Consider the following 23,307-nt stretch of genomic DNA (forward strand, 5'->3'; position numbering starts at 1 on the left):
ACAATAAGGTAGCTCAGAAAAGTTACACAGTGCGTCTTTAAATATGGTGATTAGCTGGGTTCATATTGGCACACAACACATTCAAATTGGCACCCAACTGAGACTAAACCAGGACTAGACCAAGACTAGACCTGGTCCAAACCAAGTCTACATGAGGACTAACTAAACTGGGAACAAACCAGAACCAAACCAGGACTAGTGTGAACACAGACTTGGTTCTATCGGGATCTGGATCTCTTCTGGTGTTACTCAAAAGTCTGATTTAGTCCTGGTTTAGTCCTTGAATTGTCCTGGTCTAGTCTTTTTTAGAAATGAAAACGTGCTCTACATTTTACAAACAATATTTTTCTTTAATTAATTGCGATTTACGTAATTAATCAGTTGGAATATAAATTTTTAATAGCTGTTTTCAAATATTTAAAATTCCATTGTATTGGGAATAATTTGTAGCTTTGGAATGAAAAATACAACGCTTTTTTTTTTAGTTCTCTTGCCATAAATTTTGAGCACCTAATCATTTCTTAAACCTCGCACTAGAAACTTATTTTTACACTTGGGAAAAACAGAAATCCAAAATTCTCTGCGGATTTAAAAGCACTTCTTTTACACACACACACACCTGTCAGAAAGTTGTCAGGAGATAGAGGACTCACCTGTCCGGTACCTGTCACATGGACACTGTGACCCGGTCAAGCTAATCAGGCTGGACTTGTTTGCTCCGGTCAGCACTCTGAGTAAGACGCAATCGCCCAAACACAAACTGACACCCACTACAGCGAGAGAGGCACCCGTCTCGCCCGCCCAGACCAGGGTGCCGTCGAATGAATGGGGTCGATGTAAAGTAATTAGCGCGATATGGATGTGGTTTATTTTTGGACGTGTTGTCTGAGCACTTTGTTGTCTGAAACGCGGCTCTATTTAAAGTGCAGCTATCCTGACTCAACCTTTATTTGCTTTGCTCTGTGTCGGTGTTTCTCAAACTGTGTGTTGCAGTCGATGAGTATTTGTTTAATTAACGGGCAAATCGGATCATCTTTTTGGCGTTTTTTGGCGTTAATTATCGTTCAGAGCGACCTTGTGTTTAGATCTGGTGGTAATTGGTATAAAAAGTTAAGTTGAAAGGTGTAACTTTTTGGTTGAGGGTCTGTCACCTGCTTGTTTCGATGAATATATCATTGCTCTGTCTGGAATGTTCCATAGTATGGCATTAAAAATCCATGTATCATTCATTCATTTGTTTTTCAATGTAAAACCAAAAATAAGAAACAAAAAACAAAAAAAAACGATATTCTTCATTTTTTGTCTCTGAAATCAAAATGAAAAAAAGGATAACGATAATTTTTTTCAGTTTCCGTGATTTAAACTGCGAAGCCGGACTGAACTAGGATTGAATCAGGACTAAAACAGGTCTAAACCAGGACTAAACCGTTTTTATTCCTGGTCTAGTCCCGGTCTCAGTCCTGGTCCCGGTCTTAGCCCCAGTCTCAGTCCCGGTCTCAGTCCCAGTCAGGTTCTGGTCTGGTCCCGGACCTGGTTTAGTCCTGGTTCAGTCCGGCTTCGCAGCTTAGATCACAGAAACGGGAAACGGCCGTTAGCAGTTTTTTCCATTATTCATTTAAACACAAAATCGAAAACTGAAAAAACAAATTGTTATCCGTTTTTTCATTTTGGTTTTGGAGACAAATAAAGAAAGTAGTTGTTTTGTCATTTTCTTATTTTTGGTTTTAAATAGAAAAACGAATGAATGAATGATACATGGATTATTAAACAGCTCTACTTTACACAAGGTTTTAAAGGTCAAAAATACCTAAAAAAAACTGGTATTTTCCGGTCGCCTCGCCGCAGATCTGACCTGTAACTTGGTCCGGTTTGGTCTCCATGAAGATAGAAAGGTTTAAAGCCACACTGTGAAACATTCCATTCCAGACAAAGCAATAACATCTACTTGAAGAAAAGCATTTGACGGACCCTCCACCAGAAACGTTACAGAATGAACTTTTACTCAGCAAAAAACAAAATCTAGCCAAGTTAAGATGACTTGAATTAAGAAAGATTTGTCATGATTTGAGTAAATTTCACTTGACAAGTAAAATTATCTGCGAGTGAAACAGGACTTTTTGTACTTAAGAAAATAAGAAAATAAAAAAGAAACAAAATCGAATGTTGCTTGAATTAAGAAAAACACACTTATTCCACTGGGCGATAATTTTACTTGTCAAGTTGAATCGACTCAAATAAAGTCAAATGTTCTTAATTTTAGTCATTTTAATTGACCTAGATATTGTTTTTTTCCAGTTTAAGAGCCACTGTTTTTGTAATTTTGTGGTTGATCTTATAAAATCTATCTTAACTACATCAGCAAGAAGTGCATGGTGTGTTTTTTAAGGAGCATTTAAGCAAATTTTAATGAAGATTTAATAAAGTTGGTCATCATTTATTCACAGATTTCAGGTTAGCTGGTCTTGCAAACTGTCATTTTAGTCCCGAATCGTCGCCATCTCTTCGTGCTCGGTGTTCGCGTCGGAGAATGAAAAGGAAAAGCTTGCCTTGTCCCCCGCCCCGGCTAATGTTAGGACATGATCACTACATCGTGCTGTATTGATTTTGCTGCGGAGGTCAGATTTCAGGAGGACACAAGAGCCGCTCCGTGTCCCAGGGACCCGGGGACAATGTACCGAGGGGGAAGGGACGTGTATGCGACAGTGAAAGAAAATAGGCAACCCGGACGTGCAGGGCTGAGTGGGTTTGCTGCTTGATTACTAGAACTTCGTCGCATTTTGAGTACGTTAAGATTTTGTCTACGAAGGTTTTCCTAAAGCCTCCAGTGAACAAAACGTAGACAAATACTAGTGATAGGACTTGAGGCTCTTTTGTGGGATCCGAATCTTTTGGAGTTTCAATGCTCTGAGTCAAAAGTCACTCCCCTTTCAGAGCACGATCACATTCCTTTTGACATACCGTGTTTTTTGGACTATAAGGTCAATAATGTTGAATTTTCTTGTCTATTTTCGTACATAAATTGCGCCGGATTATAAGGCGCATTAAGCGAAACAAATGGACGACTCTTGAGACTGATCCTTTGGTCCAGGCGTCCACGATCCATCGGCAGATCGTGGCGTAATTCGCCCAATGTTGCCTCCCTGTTTTGGTGAATGTGGATTATGAATGTGAATTTGAGTTTGTTTTTCTATTTCCTACGGGGACAACACAAATATACATTGAGTAATAATGTGTTTAATTCAGCTTTGCGCACATTTGTTTACGTTTTACAGAAACAAAACTTAACTGATGCGGTTCAGCTTCTGTCGGACTAAAGGACACAACCGTAATTCGACAATCCATCAAGCGGTGCGTCTTCGTAGTTTACCAAAGTCGTACTAAACCATTAAAACAGATTTTTGAGCGCCGTGTACCACATAAAATTGGTTCATGGTCTGTAAACACAACCAGAATTAATACATAAGATGCACTGTCGATTTTTGAGAAAATCTAAAGATTTTAAGTGCGCCTTATAGTCCGAAAAATACGGTATGTTTTGTTAAGGTTTGTGAAGTTGTAGTGCACAGTTCTGTATCATGCTTTTGTATATGTTTAGAGAATGATCCTAACAACTAGTATCCTAATGCGCACTTCCTAATCCTTGGACAATGGAACACTTTATAATTAGATGCAGACGGAACTGACTTATTTTGACCTCAAGGGCTCGATACGTTTTGATCAAATACATGCTTACTTTAATAAGATTTGGTTCAGTCCCAGTTTAAAATGACCTTGTTTAGACCTGGTTTAGTCCTGGTTTAGACCTTTTTAAGTCTTGGTTTAGATCTGGATTAGACCTTTTTAAGTCTTGGTTTAGATCTGGTTTAATCCTGGTTAAGTGCTATTTTAATCCTGGTTTATTTCTATCTTAGTCCTGGTTTAGTTCTGGTTTAGTCCTGGTTTAGACCTTGTTTATTCCTGATTTAGTCCTGGTTCAGTACTAGTTTAGTCCTGGTTTAGACCTTCTTTAGTCCTGGTATAGTTCTAGTTTAGACCTTCTTTAGTCCTGGTATAGTTCTAGTTTAGACCTTGTTTAGTCCTGGTTTAGTACTACTTTAGTCCTGGTTTAGTTGTAGTTCAGTCCTCGTTTAGTCCTGGTTCAGTGATTGTTTAGTCTTGGTTTAGTCCTGATTTAAACCTTGTCTAGTCCTGGTTTAGACCTTGTATAGTCCTGGTTCAGTGCTACTTAGTCCTGGATTATTCCTGGTTTAGTTCTAGTTCAGGCCTGGTGTAGTCCTGGTTTAGTCCTTGTTTAGTCCTGGTTCAGTGCTAGTTTAGTCCTGGTTTAGACCTTGTTTAGTCCTGGTTTAGACCTTGTTTAGTCCTGGTTTAGTTGTAGTTCAGTCCTCGTTTAGTCCTGGTTCAGTGATTGTTTAGTCTTGGTTTAGTCCTGATTTAAACCTTGTCTAGTCCTGGTTTAGACCTTGTATAGTCCTGGTTCAGTGCTACTTAGTCCTGGATTATTCCTGGTTTAGTTCTAGTTCAGGCCTGGTGTAGTCCTTGTTTAGTCCTGGTTCAGTGCTAGTTTAGTCCTGGTTTAGACCTTGTTAGTCCTGGTTTAGACCTTGTTTAGTCCTGGTTCAGTGCTAGTTTAGTCCTGGTTTAGACCTTGTTTAGTCCTGGTTTAGTCCTGGTCCTTTAGTTTAAAATGACACGAAATCGTAGTAGAGTAATGACAATACTTGGTGTTAAAAACGTTCGCGAATCCTAATTTCGCCCAATTGAAAATCCAAGTGTTTCTATTGAACTTTCTCAACTTTCAAGACTCCCGAAGTCGCACGCAGAGTTCGGCAGCGGCGCAACTTTCTCCGTAATTGTTTTAAAACCCAATTCAAAGTGTGCGAAAGTAACACGGAAGAAAAGCATTTTACAACCTCCTTTCAAAAACCGCTCTCCCAAGTCTGTAGATTCTCCTCCACCTTTTGTGCCCCGACCTGTACAAAAATAATCCCTACTTCTCCAACTTGCCTTCATTTCTTCTAATTGAATTATCCTCACGCTGTTCTCCCACCCATAAACTCTCCGTCGCACCCATTAACTATTCTTTTACCCCTCTTTCAGTTTGTTAAGCAAATGTTCGCGCCATTGCCGGTTTCGGAGAGGTTGAATTCTCTGGGACTTTGCGGAACCCTGAATGCCCAAAAGCGGCATTCATGGAGTAAAAGGGGAGCGCGGAGTGAACCAGGGGTGAGGGGGTAGAGAATGGAGGGAGGGGGGGTCTCTACATATGTTCTCAACCACCGGCTTTTGTCCCCGGCGACTGAAAAACTCAAAAGGAGAAAGCACCCCCCTCCGAGCTCAAAAAACAACAAGGCCGATGGAAACAAATGTTGGCTTTTGGATTCAGTATAACAAAATTGGCCCCTATACCCCCTCGCCGCGGACGCCCGTGACCCGGCGAAACGGACGGACGTGGGGTTATATAGGAGACGGGCCAACATGACGTCAACGTAGAACCAAAGTTTGAAGTTAGAAGGATTTAGATTAAGGTTCTAGATTACGCAAAATGGACTCGTGTGTGTTAAAGTCGTGTTAGAATGTTGGTTTAGTCCTTTTTCAGTCCTGGTTTAGACCTGGTTTAGTTCTGATTCAGTGGTAGTTTAGTTCTGATTTAGTTCTGGTTTAGACCTTGTTTAGTCCTGGTTTAGTTCTGGTTTAGACCTGGTTTAGACCTTGTTTAGTCCTGGTTTAGACCTTGTTTATTCCTGGTTTAGACCTTGTTTAGTCCTGGTTTAGACTTTATTTAGTGCTGGTTTAGACCTGGTTTAGTCCTGGTTTAGACCTGGTTTAGTCCTGGTTTAGACTTTATTTAGTGCTGGTTTAGACCTGGTTTAGTCCTGGTTTAGACCTTGTTTAGTCCTGGTTTAGACTTTATTTAGTGCTGGTTTAGACCTGGTTTAGTCCTGGTTTAGACCTGGTTTAGTCCTGGTTTAGACCTTGTTTATTCCTGATTTAGTCTTGGTTTAGACCTGATTTAGTCCTGGTTTAGACCGTGTTAATTCTGGTTTAGACCTGGTTTAGTCCTGGTTTAGACCTGGTTTAGTCCTGGTTTAGACCATGTTTAGTCCTTGTTTAGACCTTGTTTAGTGCTGGTTTAGTTCTGGTTTAGACCTTGTTTAGACCTGGTTTAGTCCTGGTTTAGTCCTTGTTTAGTCCTGGTTTAGACCTTGTTTAGTCCTAGTTTAGTCCTGGTTTAGACCTTGTTTAGTCCTGGTTTAGAACTGGTTTAGTCCTGGTTTAGTTCTAGTGTAGGCCTTGTTTAGTCCTGGTTTAGTCCTGGTTTAGACCTGGTTTAGTCCTGGTTTAGTCCTGGTTTAGACCTGGTTTAGTCCTGGTTTAGTCCTGGTTTAGACCTGGTTTATTCCTGATTTCGTCCTTGTTTAGTCCTTGTTTAGTCCTTGTTTAGTCCTGGTTTAGTTCTAGAGATGTAGGGCAGATCTTTCTCGCGGTGAGCAGGGCACACGTGATCGGTGCGCCTCAGATGCCCCGACTCTGGCTGGCACACGTCCCGGTGGATCAGCCCAGGAGAAGCTGGAAGTGGAGGGTCAGACCGTCTGTAACGCTCGCCTCCTCCTCCTCCTCCTCCTCGCTCCTCTTCCTCTCCTTCTCCTTCTCTTCCTCTCTTCTTCCTTTTCCCCCGCTCCTCTTCTGGACGTTTTCCAGCCGCGTTAGTCCGAGGGAAATCCCGGGCTGTGGATGTAAGCTCCTTAGATTATGTTATCAGAAAGGTAAACTGGAAGGAGGAGAGGGGCCCTGCGGACTCGCTCGGTTCAGAAAAGTACAAGTATTTTTTGGAGAAATTAGTACTACGTGTAATACTGTCCGCAACCGTATACTTACAGTACTTTTTCGGAACGTTTCTCGGGACTTGTTTCGTGATTCTGTCCACTACAAAATGTACGGCAGCAGGTTTAAGGATGAAAAATGTGAAAAGAGGGTGAGGAAAAAAAATACAACAGAAAAGGAAAGAACTGGGAGTCGAAAAAAAAGTAAACATACCAACTTTATGAATGAATTTTGCTTTTAGTCCTGGTTTAGTCCCGGTTCTGTGCTAGTTTAGACCTGGTTTAATCCTGGTTTAGACCACCTTGTTTAGCTCTTACTTAGTCCTGGTTTCAACCTGGTTTAGACCTGATTTAGCCCTGGTTTAGTTCTGGTTTAGTCCTAGTTCCGACCTTGTTTATTCCTGGTTTAGGTCTGGTTTAGTCCTAGCTTAGACCTTGCTTAGTCCTGGTTTTGTTCTGGTTTAGACCTTGTTTAGCTCTTATTTAGTCCTGGTTTAGTTCTGGTTTAGTCCTGGTTCATTTCTAGTTTAGTCCTGGTTTAGACTTTGTTTAGACCTTATTTGATCCTGGTTTAGTCCTGGTTTAGTTCTGATTTAGTTCTAGTTTAGATTTGGTTTAGTCCTGGTTCAGTGCTAGTTTGGTCTTTATTTAGACCTTAGTTAGTCCTGGTTTAGTCCTGATTTAGACCTTGTTTAGTCCTGGTTTAGTTCTGGTTTAGTCCTGGTTTAGTCTTTGTTTAGACCTTGTTTAGTCCTGGTTTAGTTCTGGTTTAGACCTTGTTTAGACGTTGTTTAGTCCTGGATTAGACCTTGTTTAGTCCTGGTTTAGTTCTGGTTTAGACCTTATTTAGTCCTGGTTTAGTCCTGGCTTAGTCCTTGTTTAGACCTGGTTTAATCCTTGTTTAGACCTGGTTTAGTCCTGGTTTAGTCCTGGTTTAGACCTGGTTTAGTCCTGGCTTAGTCCTTGTTTAGACCTGGTTTAATCCTTGTTTAGACCTGGTTTAGTCCTGGTTTAGACCTGGTTTAGTCCTGGTTTAGACCTGGTTTAGACCTGATTTAGTCCTGGAAAACATATTTTAACCATTTCAGAACAGTTTTAAAATTCTGTCATTTGCAGATTCACGTGGACACAGTAAAAAACAAAATCTAATGTAAAAATTAAAATTCTAATCACAAAATTCGTTGGAGCTGCTGTATCTAACCCGGACTTGACTGAAGGACTGAAGTCTGTTATTTCCTCACGTTCGCAATTAGCCCTCGGGTGCCCTCCTCTCCCTCCTCTTCCCCTTTTGCCCTTCCTTCCCCCTCGCCCCCTCGGCCCCTCGCCCCCCGCTGTCCCGACCTCACCCCCGTAAAGACGAGGGTCGCCCGCACGCTCAAAACAGGAAGCACTCCACACACGGACACCACCAGGTCCACTCCAGTCCGCCGAAAAGTACAGTACAGTACACTCACTGGAAGTAGAGATAAAGTGGGGAGGGTAAAGAGTTTTTTTTTTGTTTTTTTTTTTTAGGCTTTTTTTCTTGGTCCATAGTTTTAAAAAATAGGATACAAAAACTATACAAAGCTCCAAAATTAGTTAATAGTTAATTAAAATGTGCAGAGTTTTGTTTAGTAGTAGTAGTAGTAGTAGTAGTGATAATAGTAAAAGTAGTAGCAGTGGTGGTAGTAGTAGTAGTAGTAGTAGTAGTCAGTATAGTAGTGGTAGTAGTAGCAGTAGCAGTGGTAACAGTAGTAGTAGTAGTAGTAGTAGCAGTAGTAGTAGAAGTGATAATAGTAAAAGTAATAGCAGTGGTAGAAGTAGTAGTAGTAGTAGTAGTAGTAGTAGTAGTAGTAGTAAGTAGTAGTAGTAGTAGTAGTAGTAGTAGTAGTAGTAGTAGTAGTGGTAACAGTAATAGTAGTAGTAGTAGTAGTAGTGATAATAGTAAAAGTAGTAGCAGTGGTAGAAGTAGTAGTAGTAGTGGTAGTGGTAGTGGCAGTAGAAGTAGTAGAAGTAGTAGCAGTAGTAATAGTAGTGGTAAAAATAGAAGTAGTAGTAGCAGTAGCAGTGGTAGTAGTAGTAGCAGTGGTAACAGTAATAGTAGTTGTAGTAGTGGTAATAGTAAAAGTAGTAGTGGTAATTGTAAAAGTAATAGCAGCAGTAGTAGTAGTAGTAGTAGTAATAGTAGTAGTAGTAGTTACAGCAACAGTATTCTATCTATTTATCTATCCCTCATTATTACCACAGTAATAGTAGTAGCACTGTACTTCAACTACTGCGTCTTGTTTTTGTTGTAGTACTTGTGGTTGTAGGAGGGAAGGAAGAAGGCAAGGAGGCGAGGAGCTAGGAGGCGAGGAGACATCAAGGGTCTCAGGTTCTAGGCCGTGCACCCTTTGGCCCTGCTGTTCGAGGGGACGGCTGTTAAGCTGCTAAGCCAGGTGTATTGGTCCCAAGGGTGGGCTGGAGGGAAGCGATACACCCTCCCGACCATGGACCTGGTTTAGTCCTAGTTTAGTCCTGGTTTAGACATGATTTAGACCTGGTTTAGTCCTGGTTTAGACCTGGTTTAGTCCTGATTTAGTCCTGGTTTCCTCAAGATTTAAAGGTGCAGCTACAACTTTGCCAATCCGCCCCAGGGCAGCTATGGCACGTGTCAGCAAATAGATGTCCAAAATACACTGAAATACTACTACTACTACTACTATTACTATTAAAATTACCATAACTATACTACAACTACTACTATTGCTGCCAATACTACTACAACTACAAAAACGTCTACCACTACAACTGCTACTACTTCTACTAATATTCTTACTACTGTAACTTAGATAATACATAATACGATAACTATTACCATTACTACTACTACTACTACTACTACTAGTACTTTGACAGCTCCATGGACAAACACATACATGCGTTGCCAGGGTTACGGCGGTGGGCCTGTTGCGTTGGCGTGTTCGCAGAATGACCTGCTCTGGTTCTTTTATGTGCGCCCATAAAGAGGCCGCTCCCCCAGGAGGGCCCGACCTGGAGATGACACCCTGCCGTCGCCATGGAGACCAACGCTATGGCGGGTGAGCGACGGGTGGGGGCGAGGGGTGGGGGCGAGGGGTGGGAGGGGCTCGGGTGTCACGCACTGTCACTGTCGGTGTGGCACATGATGGAGATTACAATGCAGCATTAGAACTTGAACTACACTGGAACTACTAGTGGTATAAATACTAGTAAAGTAGTAGTAGTAGTAGTGGCGATAGTAGTAGTAGTAGTAGTAGTAGTAGTAGTAGTTAGTAGTAGTAGTAGTAGTAGTAGTGGCGACAGTAGTAGTAGTAGTAGTAGTAGTAGTAGTGGCGACAGTAGTAGTAGTAGTAGTAGTAGTAGTAGTAGTAGTAGTAGTAGTACAGTAACAGTAGTAGTAGCAGTAGTAGTAGTGGTGACAGTAATAGGAGTAGTAGTAGTAGTAGCGGCAGTAGGAGTAGTAGTAATAGTAGTAGCAGAGTAGTAGTAGTAGTAGTAGTAGTAGTAGTAGTAGTGGTAGTAGTAGTAGCGGCAGTAGGAGTAGTAGTAATAGTAGTAGCAGTAGTAGTAGTAGTAGTAGTAGTAGTAGTAGTAGTAGTAGTAGTAGTAGTAGTAGTAGTAGTAGTAGTAGTAGTAGTAGCAGTAGTAGTAGTAGTAGTAGTAGTAGTAGTAGTAGTAGTAGTAGTAGTAGTAGTAGTAGTAGTAGTAGTAGTAGTAGTAGTAGTAGTAGTAGTAGTAGCAGTAGTAGTAGTAGTAGTAGTAGTAGTAGTAGTAGCAGTAGTAGTTGTAGTTGTTGTAATAGTTGTAGTAGGCTATTGGCAGTAATAGTAGTAGTTGTATAGTTAGTAGTAATAGTGATAGTAGGAGAAGATGTAGTAGTTGTTGTAGTTGTAGTTGCTGTTTTTGTAGTGTTGGCAGTAGTGGTAGTAGCTGTAATAATTGTGGTAGTTGTAGTAAGTAGTAGTAGAAGTTGTAGTAGTTGTAATAGTTGTTGTAGTAGGCTATTGACTAGTAGTAGTTGTTGTAGTATAGTTGTTGAAGTTTTAATAGTTGTAGTAGCATTATTAGTAGTAGTCTTAGTAATAGTAGTAGTAGTTGTTGCCGTTTTTGTAGTTTTGGCAGTAGTAGTAGTAGTTGTAAGTAGTACTAGTAGTCGTAGACATATTAGTAGTGGTGGTGGTAGTAGTTGTAGTATCTTAGAATTAATAGTAGTAGTAGTGATAGTAGTGTTTTTCGTTGTAGTGTAGTAGTTGTTTTGAACAGTGATGTGCACAAACTCGAGAGTCGTCGGTTCAATTCCCGCTCAAATACCTCGGCTCTGCGTGTCTTGGCTTTGAGACGAGCTGTTGGGATGGACGAGCATCTGGCACACACACACACACGCACACACACACGCACACACACACACACACACACACACTCTCCGAAACTCCTCTGAATCAAACGTCATGAGCGCTGCTTTCTCCCCAACACGCTAACCTAACCCGACAACTACCGGGACTACAACCAGCGTAACCGTAGCGATGGATGTTTGTAAACTAGTTTTGGAAAAGAAAAGGGCGCGACGCGAAGCCAGACTAAACAGTTGTGACCAGAAGCACGGGTACTTTTACTTAAGCTACTATAGTCCTTCTAATCCGGGTTTGTTAGCGCAGTACGAGGCATTTAACTGGGAGACATCTGCAAACACTTTGAAATCCTACACTGTATGCTCAGTGGGGCTGGGAGGGGCCGCCATAGTGTTAGTTAGCTCTTTCAGATTGTAATTTTGTGTGTTTTTAGCTGGAGACAGTGGTGCCACACGTTAGCTTTTTGACACGCTAACAGAATTAGCGATCCTGAAAAATCGAGGTTGTTGTAGTTCAAAAAGTTAGAAATGTGTCTTAGATCTTTCAGTGTTTCGTGTTTTAGGACAGATAAGTTGGTTTAGTGAAGTAGTCCGGGTTAGTTTGCTTTTTTCAGATTGTAATTTTGTGTGTTTTTAGCTCGAGACAGTGGTGCCGCACGTTAGCTTTTGGACACGCTAGTAGAATTATCGATACTGGAAAATCGGGGTTGTTGTAGTACAAAAAGTTATAAAACATCTCTTGGATCTTTCAATGTTTCGTGTTTTAGGACAGTTAAGTTGGTTTAGTTGGTTCAATACAGTTTTTATTGAAGCAGTCCTGGTTTCATAGTGTTACTTTGCTTTTTTCAGATTGTTTTTAGCTTTTGGACACGCTAGTAGAATTAGCAATCCTGGAAAATTGGGACTGTTGTAGTACGAAAAGTTAGAAATATCTTTTAGATCTTGCAATGTTTGATGTTTTAGGACAATTAAGTTGGTTTAGTTGGTTCAGTATAGTTTTTATTGAAGCAGTCCTGGGTTTCATAGTGTTAGTTTGCTTTTTTTTTCAGATTGTTTTTAGCTGGAGACGGTGGTGTCGCATGTTAGCTTTTGGACACACTAGCAGATTTAGCTGGAAAATCGGGGTTGTTGTAGTACAAAAAGTTAGAAATATGAACCTGAAACGTTTTACTTTTCAATTATAGTTATGTTCATAGTGTTACGTTTGTTTGTTTTTTCCAGATTGTAATTTTGTGTGTTTTTAGCTGGAGACAGTGGTGCTGCATGTTAGCTTTTGGACACGCTAGTAGAATTAGCGATACTGGAAAATCGGGGTTGTTTGTCTAAAAAGTTTAAAATATGAAGTTGAAACGCTTTACTTTCCAAATATAGTAATGTTTTAAGTTGTTTTATGGTCAGCGTCGGTTTTTGGGTTTGTGTTTTTTTCCGATTTTGAATTTTGTTTGTTTTTAGCTGGAGACGTTGGTGCTGCACGTTAGCTTTTGGACACGCTAGTAAAATTAGCAATACTGGAAAATCTGGGTTGTTATAGTATGAAAAGTACAAATATTAACTTAAAATGTTTTACCTTTCAAATATAGTCATGTTCAAAGTCTTTGTTTTTTTTCAGATTGTAATTTTGACGGTGGTGCTGCACATTAGCTTTTGGACACGCTAGCAGAATTTGCGATTCTGGAAAAGGACTACTACTGTGGAACATTTCTGTCATAGCAATGACATATCCATAGAAACAGGTGATGGACCCCGACCAAAAAGTTGCTGATTTAAAAGGAAAATAGGTCCAGACGTCCCCATTTACCCGAGACAGTCACAGTTTTGAGCCCTGTGTCCCCGGTCCCAGCAGATTTATACAAAACCACTGATTTGTCCCAGTTTTATACAAGAGTCTATGTCTATATGTCTCAGGTGTCTCTGTTTTTGACAAATTTGATCCCTGGTCTGTGGAGACTAAAGCCACTCACAATAAGCACACATGGATTTCAGTTTTTTCAGTGCAATAGAAAAAGAAATCAGGCTTTTATTCTATTCTGTTTTTGGTGAAAAGTTTACATAGTGAAGCTTTAGTTGTCTTTTTTAACCTTCTATCCAATTTCTACATGATAATTCTACTAATATGGGGTAACCAGACTTTCAAAATTGAGTTAAGATTGTTAGTATAAATAAAACTGTGAAAAGAGTGAGTAATATTGTGGATTCTCCTGATTCTCGTCATATTTTTTTTTTGCTTTATGGTCATTTGCAAACACGGTTTTCTGTATTTTGGCAAAACAAAAGACAATTTATGCTTCTTTTTACTGCTAACAAGGAACAGATTAGTCAAAAATTTTCCTGATGTTGTCCTGGTTTAATCTTAGTTTAGTTCTGGTTTAGATAAAACTGGACTAAAGTAGGGATATCTTGGTCATTTCTTGTATAAAATTGGGACAAATCAGTGGTTTTGTATAAATCTGCTGGGACAGGGGACACGGGGCTCAAAACTGGGACTGTCCCGGGTAAATAGGGACGTCTGGTCACCTCGTACTAATACCAAAACTGTAGCTAAACCTGCCGTCATAGAAAGTTGGCTTTACGACTAGGCCCATTGCTTATCCCATTCCCAAATCCCCAGCAATCCCTTTAAAAACTAACATTTACAACTCGACAACTTAAATCTGTTTGCGTTTCACTTCCTCCACTTGTTGAGTTTGACTAAGGGGGCCGCGGTGAGGAGGAGGAGGACGAGGGGGGGGCCCGGGTTTAGGGCTCGGAGGAGGAGGACCGAGGAGCTAAAGGCTAAAGCCAAAACTCCTAGGGGTCACGTTAGGAGCCCCGCGCAGGCTAATCCGTCATGTGCTCGTTTGCCCGCGGAGCCCAGAAGTCAGCGCCCAGTCACCCGTGGCAACCGGGGCGGCGTTCGGGTTCACTGACGCCAACTCGAGCCCCCCCACGTCCACGGCCTGGGTCGTCAAGGAGCTGTGGAGGCAACAACCGCGGCTTTGTGCGACTGTTGACCAAACAAGTTAGAGAAAGAGGAGAGTTAGGAAAGTAGGAGTGGTGAGTGGTAAGTAGTAGTCGTAGTAGTAGTAGTAGCAGTAATGGAAGTACTAGTGTTGGTGGTATTGTGTAGGATGTGATTGCGTGCGGCTGCTCGGTGACCCCAAAAGACACGAGTGGTTGAGGTTCGCGGCTCGTTCTCAGGAAGAGGAAGTCCTGTCCGAATGAGCGAGAAGTTTGAGCGAAAAAATGTTGACGATAAGAAGAGCTGGGACCTGCGTGAAGTTGGTTCCACATCAAACGCAAACCTACACATAAACTATGTCAATTGTTTGGCTTCCAGATAGATGACAGAAGGTGATTTCTTCATCGAAACCTCAGCGTTTACGTTTCACTGAACAGGGCGGCTACTACACGCAACAGCAGCACAAAAGCAGAATTGATTCTATTTGTTTTCTTACAGTTCTAATGTACAGTTCCAAAAGTTTTAAAATAAAATACAACCAGATTATGACAGACATACAAATAAACAGTTTGTGCTTCGTTTGTGCTGCAAAAAGTTTCGTTTGGGATGTTTTAGTTTTGGAGATATTAACGATTCTTTTATAGGTCAAATGAGAGTCAGCCAGCCCTTTGGTAAGATTAAAAGTGCTCTAAAATGACCCAAAATTGTGTCAATCATTTGTGCTGTTTGTGCTGCAAAAAAGTTTTGTTTGTGCTGTTTTAATTTTGGAGAAATTAAAGATTCTTTTATAGGTCAAATTGTTGTCCGCCACCCTCCAAGAAAGCTTCAGAATGCTCTAAAATGACCCAAAATAGTGTCAGTTGTTTGCGTTTCTTTTTTACTGTTTTGTGCTGCAAAAAGCTTCATTTGTACTGCTTTAGTTTTGGAGAAATTAACAATTCTTTTGTAGGTAAAATTAGGGTCAGCCAGCCCCCAGGAAGCTTAAAAATGCTCTAAAATGGCAGAAAATTGTGTCAATCATTTGTGCTTCATTTTTGTGCTGCAAAAAGTTTGGTTGTGCTGTTTTGGTTTTGGAGATATTAATGATTCTTTTATAGGTCAAATTGTTGTTAGCCAGCCCTCGGGAAGCTTAAAATGCTCTAAAACAGCCCAAAATAGTGTCAATCGTATGTGCTTCATTTGTACCGTTTTGTGCTACAAAAAGTTTCGTTTGTGTGATTGTGGTTCTTAAGAAATTCAAAAGAAACAGAAAACCGCACACCAAAATTCTTGTAGAGGTGCAAATGCAAGGAGCAGCCAGACAAAAGTGAAAAAATGCATTGCACACACACACTCAGATGGCCGATGTCCAAAAGCTTATTTATTTTCGGGAAATAAACGTTTCGGGGGAAAAAAAAAAAAAAAAAACTTCATCAGATATTTTTCTTGGTTTGGACCACAGCACTTAAGATATTAACAGTTTTATTTTCGGCTGGTGACGCCATCCAGCCCTTCAAAACGTTAATAACCTCAAAACAGGCAAAAATTATATGAAACTTTTGCATTTCGTTTGTGCTGTGATCATTTTCATTTGTGTTTAGTATATTTCTAAAATTAGCATAGTTTTCGGACTATAAGGCACACCTGAAATCCTTTAATTTTCTCAAAGATCAGCAGTGCGCCTTATAATCCGGTGTGCTTTATAGTCCAAAAACTACGGTATTATTTTTGCAGAAATTATATGACATCATTTCCACTCAGCGGCTTTGTCAAAACTCCGCAAAACTTTTGAACATTAATGATCACATGCTGCGGAAAAGTCTGTATCAGTCATTAGTAACTTGGGTTTGAGTCATATTTTATATAATAATACGGACTTTTCCGCAGCCCGAGATGTTGCGTTTTCATTCGTTTCACTTTCGACATTTCTGTTGTGTTCAGTTTCAGAGACAGAAACAGAAACAGGAAGTTCAAAAGTGTGACACCGTGTTAAACTTATTGCCTTACTGCTCAAGTTTTCAAATATAATAACGTCAGACACGAGCAGATTTCATGCTGTGACATCACACCGTAATCCCGCTCCACTTCAAAGCCCGGCTCTGCTCACCTGGAATCACAATTTACTCTTCACTCCGAACTTATAGCGCAGCAACGTCTGAACGGAAATGAAAAGAGGCAATCGATCGTTTACTTAATTTCTCTGATCTGGCCAATATTTTAATACTTATATCAGGGTATTTATCTTGTTTTCAGATACATGTCACTATTTTTAAATTGTTTTCTGATAGATTTAAGTGTTTACATCTTAAATTTTATGTGCAAGCTTCCAAGTCGATCCAAAATTGCGGCTGGTGTTGTACTTGTTTTAAAATAACAACACTCCCACTACGGCTAAAACGGGTGAAGTGCCTTGCCCAACTAAACCGACAGAGTATGCAACGAGTCCAGCGGGAATTAAACCGCCAACCTTAGTCATAAGTTTCAACTGCATCGCTGTTTTTGAAGGTCGTCCATTCCAGAGATATAATACTTATAATACAATGGAACTTTTTAACTTCCACAGTGTTAAAAAGATAATTTCTTCAATAATAGGCGTGCTTTTGCTCAAAAATACCTTTAAAAACATGTGTTCATACTTCGCACAGGCTCTCCTCACCGCAGACGCGACCTGTTACTTGACCTGGAGGTGTCACCTGCTTGTCTCTATGGCGATGAGAAAATTAAATGCCATACTTTGGGTATATTTCTAGGCAAAGCACAAAAAAAAAAAAAACAATATCTAGGTAAAGTGACTTAAATTAAGAACATTTGACTTTATTTGAGTCGATTCAACTTGACGAGTAAAATTATCAACCAATGGAATAAGTTTGTTTTTCTTAATTCAAGCAACATTTGATTTTCTTTCTTATTTTAAGTCCAAAAGTTGCAGTTTTTCTTATTCTAAGTGCAGCAAGATGTATTTTCGTACTTGCAAATATTTTACGTGTCAAGACGAAATTTATGCAAATCACGATAAAACTTTCTTAATTCAAGTCATCTTAACTTGACTAGATTTTGCTTTTTGCAGTGAGGAAAAGCCTTCTAGAAAAGTTTCATAGTGCGACTTTAAATTTGTAGAAACATATTTATTACGTTAAGGCTGGTGTTTGGCAATTGCTGTTGAGAAAATGTTTATTCTTTCTAAAATTGTTTTAATCGTTACGGCAAAAGCAGAATGACCAAGCGTTCCTATTTACCCGGGACAGTCCCAGTTTTGAGCCCTGTGTCCCCTGTCCCGGCAGATTTATCCAAAACCGCTGATTTGTCCAAGTTTTATACAAGAAATGTCCCAAGTGTCCCTATTTTTGACCAAAGAGAGGCATACAGTGTCATTTGTGTAGGTAAAATACAGAAAATCAGCTTAAAAATGACCAAAATACAAAGATAATGTGACTATACTGACTCACATTTTAGTCCTGAATTGTCTCTGCAGAACAATTTTCTTTAATTACGCACTCGTTTCACAATTTTATTATTACCAACCACCAAAAAATGAGGATGTCCCAGTTTTTTATTTTGAAAATCTGGTCACCGTCGGCAAAGATCTTGACTTGAGAGCCCAGCCTGAACTCCCCGATGCCAACGCTGATTCATAACCCGCAACACCCGGACGCCGAGTACTAATTTCGTCCGTTGAAGAGCATTGCGTCGTGCCGGGCTGATTGCACCATGTTGCATGCGGAGCCACGTGGGTTTAAACGCTCTGAAGGGCTCCTCTTTGTTTACCGAAGAAAGAACAAAGATCAGCCCACAACATACAATATCCTCCCTCCAGTAACGCGCCGACAAAGCCACGGAAACAATACGGCGAACATGATGCAACGCCGGCTCTTTGTATGCCCGTGTAAGAACTCGTGTTAGAAAAACTCCGAACAGCGGGGTTGCTACATGAACTACAAGTACAATGGCGTTGTGTTGTTAGTTTAAGTGGTGGCGTCTAATGAAGTAGTAATGGAAAGATTAAAGGTTATATTGTTTAATTAACTTTTCTACAAGTGTTTTTCCTGAGCTTCCTGTTTGGGGTGATTAGATTTTCAAAATAAAATCTGGGACATACCTGTTTTTTGGTGGTTGGTAATAATAAAACTGAGAAACAAGTGCGTAATTAAGAAAAATTGTCACGCACTCGGCACTAATGTGAGTCAGTAGAGTCACGTTTTTTTTGTGTTTTGGTCGTTTTTGAGCGGATTTTCTGTATTTTACCTAAATAAATGACCATTTATGCCTCGCTTTACTGTTGTTTTTCGTATTTTGGCGAAACAAGTGATAATTTATGCTCTTTTTTTTAGAGTTGGCAGCGGTCAGGTTAGTCAAAAATTGTGTTGTAGTCCTGGTTTAGTCTTACTTTAGTCCTGGTTTAGGTCAAAACTAGGGACACCAGGGACATTTCTTGTATAAAACTGGGACAAATCATTGGTTTTGGATAAATCTGCTGGGACAGGGGAGTCAGGGCTCAAAACTGGGACTGTCCCGGGTAAATAGAGACTATATACATAAATACGAAGTAATCATGGACTTCAGGCTCCACTGTCTCCGGCTCCAATTCATTTTGTATTGAAAAATTGTTGCGCCTTTGTCAAACTCCTCATTTTGGGCTTAAAATGTCCGTATTAACTTCTTCTCTACATGATCCTGGTATTTTTATTCAGCTATTTTTTTTCCGTAAATCAATTCTTAATCCTAGAATGGAACTTCAGTCCTCGCTGAGCTTCATTTGACTGGAGCTGAGCGCTATGGGCGACGTCACACTCACTTAGGAACGCTAGTCTACCTATTTTATTAGCCACACTGATTCAAAATGTTGTTTTTCTTCTTTCTTTTTACTTTAAGAAGAGTTTTCCGTGTGTTTGTATTACAGATGTATAGTATAAGCAGCTCTTGAGGTCAGAATAATTCCCTTGTGCACTGTCTTCATCTACTTATAAAGCTTTTCTATAGTCCGTGAAAGTGCGCAGTTAGCATGCTAGTTGTTGAGGAAGTTGCGAGAAGCGCTTATAAACTTATCACGGTGAACAATTTGCCTTTAAAAGTATAATGTAAGACGGTGGAGTTAGAAAATTGGATTTAAAAAATACAGAAATATTTAAAATTATGAAAATGTGGAATAGCAAATGTTAAAATTTCAAGTTCTTTTTTACGTCATTTGTTTACCTTATTCAACACCGACAGCACCAGGGATGATAGGAGTCTAAAACCTAAGGACTAAACCTTGAAAATTCTTCTCAAACCAAGAAAATGCAAAAAAAAAAAAAAAAAAAAAAGTGGAAAGTGAAAACATAAATAAGCCACCCTATGGTCTAGATTTCTTTGCTTATCTATTAGCAACAAAAAAAATGCATGAAATATTTTAAATCAATGTAAAAAGTTTGGATATATGACACTAAAACTGAAAAATAAATAATAAATAAATATCATGTAAACTGATTTTCTGAGCCTTTGCAGTGTAGTGGCAGAGTGGTTATTGTACGGACTTTCTGTTTACCTACGTACGTCTATAACTTTCCTCTGGGTCCCCTTTTCTCCCGCCATCCACCTTTTTTTAAAAAACAACAAAAAAAACCAAAACACGTTCGGCTTATGCGCGCCCCAGCTCCTGCACGTACGCTCAAAAACACATAGGCTGCTAGCGTATCCTCCGCTGGGACTCGCGCCTGCTACAATAGCCTCGCGTTTCCGTTCCCCGGGCAGCTGTAGTCATAACACTGATACCGTGACTTCACTTCACTGTGCCCCCAGTGCGACGCGGGGTATTAAGATAGCAAGGGCAGATTCTGGCTGGGGTCGCTTTCTCCGCACATTCGAGCTTATCTCTGTCGTAAAAAAATAAAATAAACTACATAAGGAGATTGTGTTTCGCTCACCGAGGTCCCCCAAGCGTTCTCGGGCTGGTGGTGGCAGGAGAGAAGGGACTAGTGGATTGTAAACAGTTTGATTTATTTAATTTTTTTGTTGTTGGTAGTATTTGTTGACCGTATTTTTAACCACCACACAAAATTAGTATGTACTTTAAGAAGAATTTACCATTTATTTGTACGACCGATGTATAGTATAAGCAGTTCTTGAAGTCAAAAATAGACTTTTGTGCCATTTTTATTTATTTAATTGTAATATATGTTTTGTCTTTTCAAGCCAAACTGTCCACCACAAGGATAGAGATTTTCATGTTTTTTTTTTTGTTCTTTTCAATCCAATTTTCCAACTCCACTAGCCTAAATATCCAGCGCGATGAGTTTATAAGCCCTTTTTATCAGTCATGGTAATGCCAACAGCAACTAGCATGCTAACTGCGCACTTCCTTGATTCACAGACTACAAAAAAAGTAGATGAAGACAGAACGCAATGAACTTACAGGGCTTTTTCACGACGGCCGGAAATGTCGCGATGTTCGGTTAAAAACGTAACTCCCGGTTAATAAAGTGACATTTTCTACGGCAAAATATCTGTGGAAATGTCTCGCGTGTTCTTCTCTAAATCTGCCCCATCACCAAATCTTCAGCCAACAAGGTCCACAAAAGGATATTTTTTTTCTTTCTTCCATTGTTCTTCTCTCAAGGTAAGAAAGACGAAAACGTAAAGGCGAACGACGACGAACGTTAGTGAACGACTGAGCAAAACTAATGTTGTGGTCATGAGTAAAACATAAATAATAAGTAATTCATTAATAAATGTAACCAGAAAAATGGGGTACATCCTGTAAATCCTGTTCATTTTTTGTTTGTTTGTTTGTTCACCGTGACACCTGCGCCGTACAACTTTACGTGAACGTTGAAAGGTAACAGTCTCGCGCATTTGCGGTCGAGAAAGCGTCGGAAAAGTTCTATGTTTTGCTGGAGAAAGATCTGTTTAGGCCACAAACGTTCATACTTAACCGTTCTGTGTGGATGTTTTGTGTTCCTTTATTTTAGTAATAACACCTGTTGGTTCTGTTTCTGAACTAGTGAAGAGAAAGAGAAATAAAGAACCCCAAAATTTGAAGTGAAGTGACTTGTTCATTCAGACAGATTCTAGAATCAAAATTAAAAATCGATTTCATGATGTAGATATTAACATAGACAGAGAGATTTGTGCAGTTCGAACGCTACAGATGTTCACAGATTACTTCTGTTTTATTCACGACTATAAGGTTGGTTTTGTTCAGTAGTTCACTAATGCATCATCGTCGTTCACCTTTACGTTTTCGTCTTTCTTACCTTGATAGTGATGGATAAATTTTTCATGTTAGAATGTTAATCCTTTGTCGACCTTGTTGGTTGAAGATTTACTGATGGGTTAAGTAGATTTATGAAGCTGGTGAAAAATACGCGAGACATTTCCACAGATATTTTGCCACAGAAAAGCACTGACCGGGAGTTACGTTTATCGAACATCGGGGCACTTTCGGACGTTGTGAAAAATGTCTATAAGTCCATTTCCTACTATCTTCATCTACTTATAAAGCTTTTTAATAGTCCGTGTATCAGGAAGTGTGCAGTTAGCATGCTAATTGTTGCCAGCATTACCGTGACTGATAAAAACTTTGCTCTAAAAGTTGCCAAAAGCGCTTATAAACTCTTTAATACTATGATGTAAGTTATAACATTGGATCATAAAGAACAAAAACAACATGAAAATCTCTATCCTTTTGGCAGATAGATGGCTTGAAAACATATATTACAATTAAATAAAATTAAAAAAATAGCACAAAATTATAAAAATGTTGAATAAAAATGTGGACAAATATTCAAATGTCAAGTTATTTTTACGTCATTTGTTTGCTCTGTTGCCTTAAACGGCGACAGCACCAGGGACGACGACGAGAATCGATGGACGGACTAAACCTTTTAAATTCTTCTCCAACCAAGAAAATGCAAAAAAAAAAAAGTGAAAACGGTGAGGTACACAGTGGAGACGGAGCCAGGAAAGCTAAAACGTTGTAGGATGTGAGCAAAAATCAAAAGCAGACCTGTGCTGGTTCGTCCGGGGACCCGCAACCTTCAACACTATTCCCAGAGCGCCCATTTTGTTTTGTTTTTTTCATTATGTTTACTCTCTTCTTCTTCTTCTCCTTCTTCTCCAGCACCAGTCTGGAGAATATACTTGCTTTTATTACTAGTAAAATAAAAAAAAAAAAAAAAAAAAACTACCAGGTATGACCAAAAAGCAGCGGAAAACAGAAATGATGTAATGTAATAAATGAGTTTGCAAAGCTTAACCGTCGGCTCTCGTTTCCATGGAGATGTTATTGCTGTGTCTGGGATGTTCCGCACTATGGCATTAAACAGATATATCCCGTATTTATTCAATTACACGTGTTTTTATCGCTCAAAATGACAGTATAAACAGGAATTCTTACTGCAGGGGTCTCCAACCTGTAGCTTGGGGGATTTCGAAATTATTCCACTGTGCTGATGAATAGCTTTTTTTTTTTTTTTTTTTGTGTGCACATAAAGCAGAAAAAAAAACAAAAAAAACAATTAGTAGTAATATAATGTGACTTTTTTTTTTTTTTTTTTTACCCAACCCCCCCCTTCCCCTTGTCTCCAGTGGAAAAAAAATAAAAAAAATAATAATAATAATAATAATAATACTACTAATAATAATAATAATAATAATAATAATAATAATTAATAAATACATAAATATAGGAAAAAATTTACTTTAACTTTTTTTTTTTTTTTTCGAATTACAAAAATTTGGTTAATAACATGCCTATTACTATTGGAAATGTATAATTCTGAAGCCCTACTTTTTGCCCAGTGGTTTATATTTTATAGGCTCTAACTGTACCCAAAAGCTCGCCCTCTTTCTTATAATCGTCTCAGTTTTTGCGGCCACTAAAATGAGGAGCTCTGCGGCATTTTTGTTTTGTAAAGTTCGCTCACCGGAGGAAAAAGTTTGGAGTTTGGCCCTTTTCTTCGCAGATTTGACCTGTAACTTGGCCTTGTTTTGTGGTTCGCTTGTCTCCATGGAGATAGTTCATTTAAATGCCATACTGTAGAGCATTCTAGAGAAAAAAAAAAACAACAAAAAACTAAATTGCTACACACCTTTAAATAAAATGAAATGAATAAACCCTGACTTCACGAAACCTTCATATTTGACGATTTGGTTTTGTCTTGGGACTTGAGATCGATTCCCTCTGCGTCCATATTTTCAAATGATACTTCAAATCGCCGTTTTTCTTTTCATCTCTTTCTTTT

At 39.5% G+C, this 23,307-nt stretch overlaps 1 protein-coding gene across 1 annotated transcript in view; it reads left to right on the forward strand.

The window, feature by feature from the left end:
- The window catches only part of meis2a (Meis homeobox 2a), a 300,550-nt gene that overhangs the window by 121,236 nt on the left and 156,007 nt on the right, over positions 1–23,307 (forward strand). The window lies entirely within an intron of this gene.

Source organism: Boleophthalmus pectinirostris, unplaced genomic scaffold (assembly GCF_026225935.1).
Source record: "Boleophthalmus pectinirostris isolate CB_2022bp ecotype Guang Dong unplaced genomic scaffold, ASM2622593v1 HiC_scaffold_10, whole genome shotgun sequence".
NCBI classification, from domain to species: domain Eukaryota; kingdom Metazoa; phylum Chordata; class Actinopteri; order Gobiiformes; family Gobiidae; genus Boleophthalmus; species Boleophthalmus pectinirostris.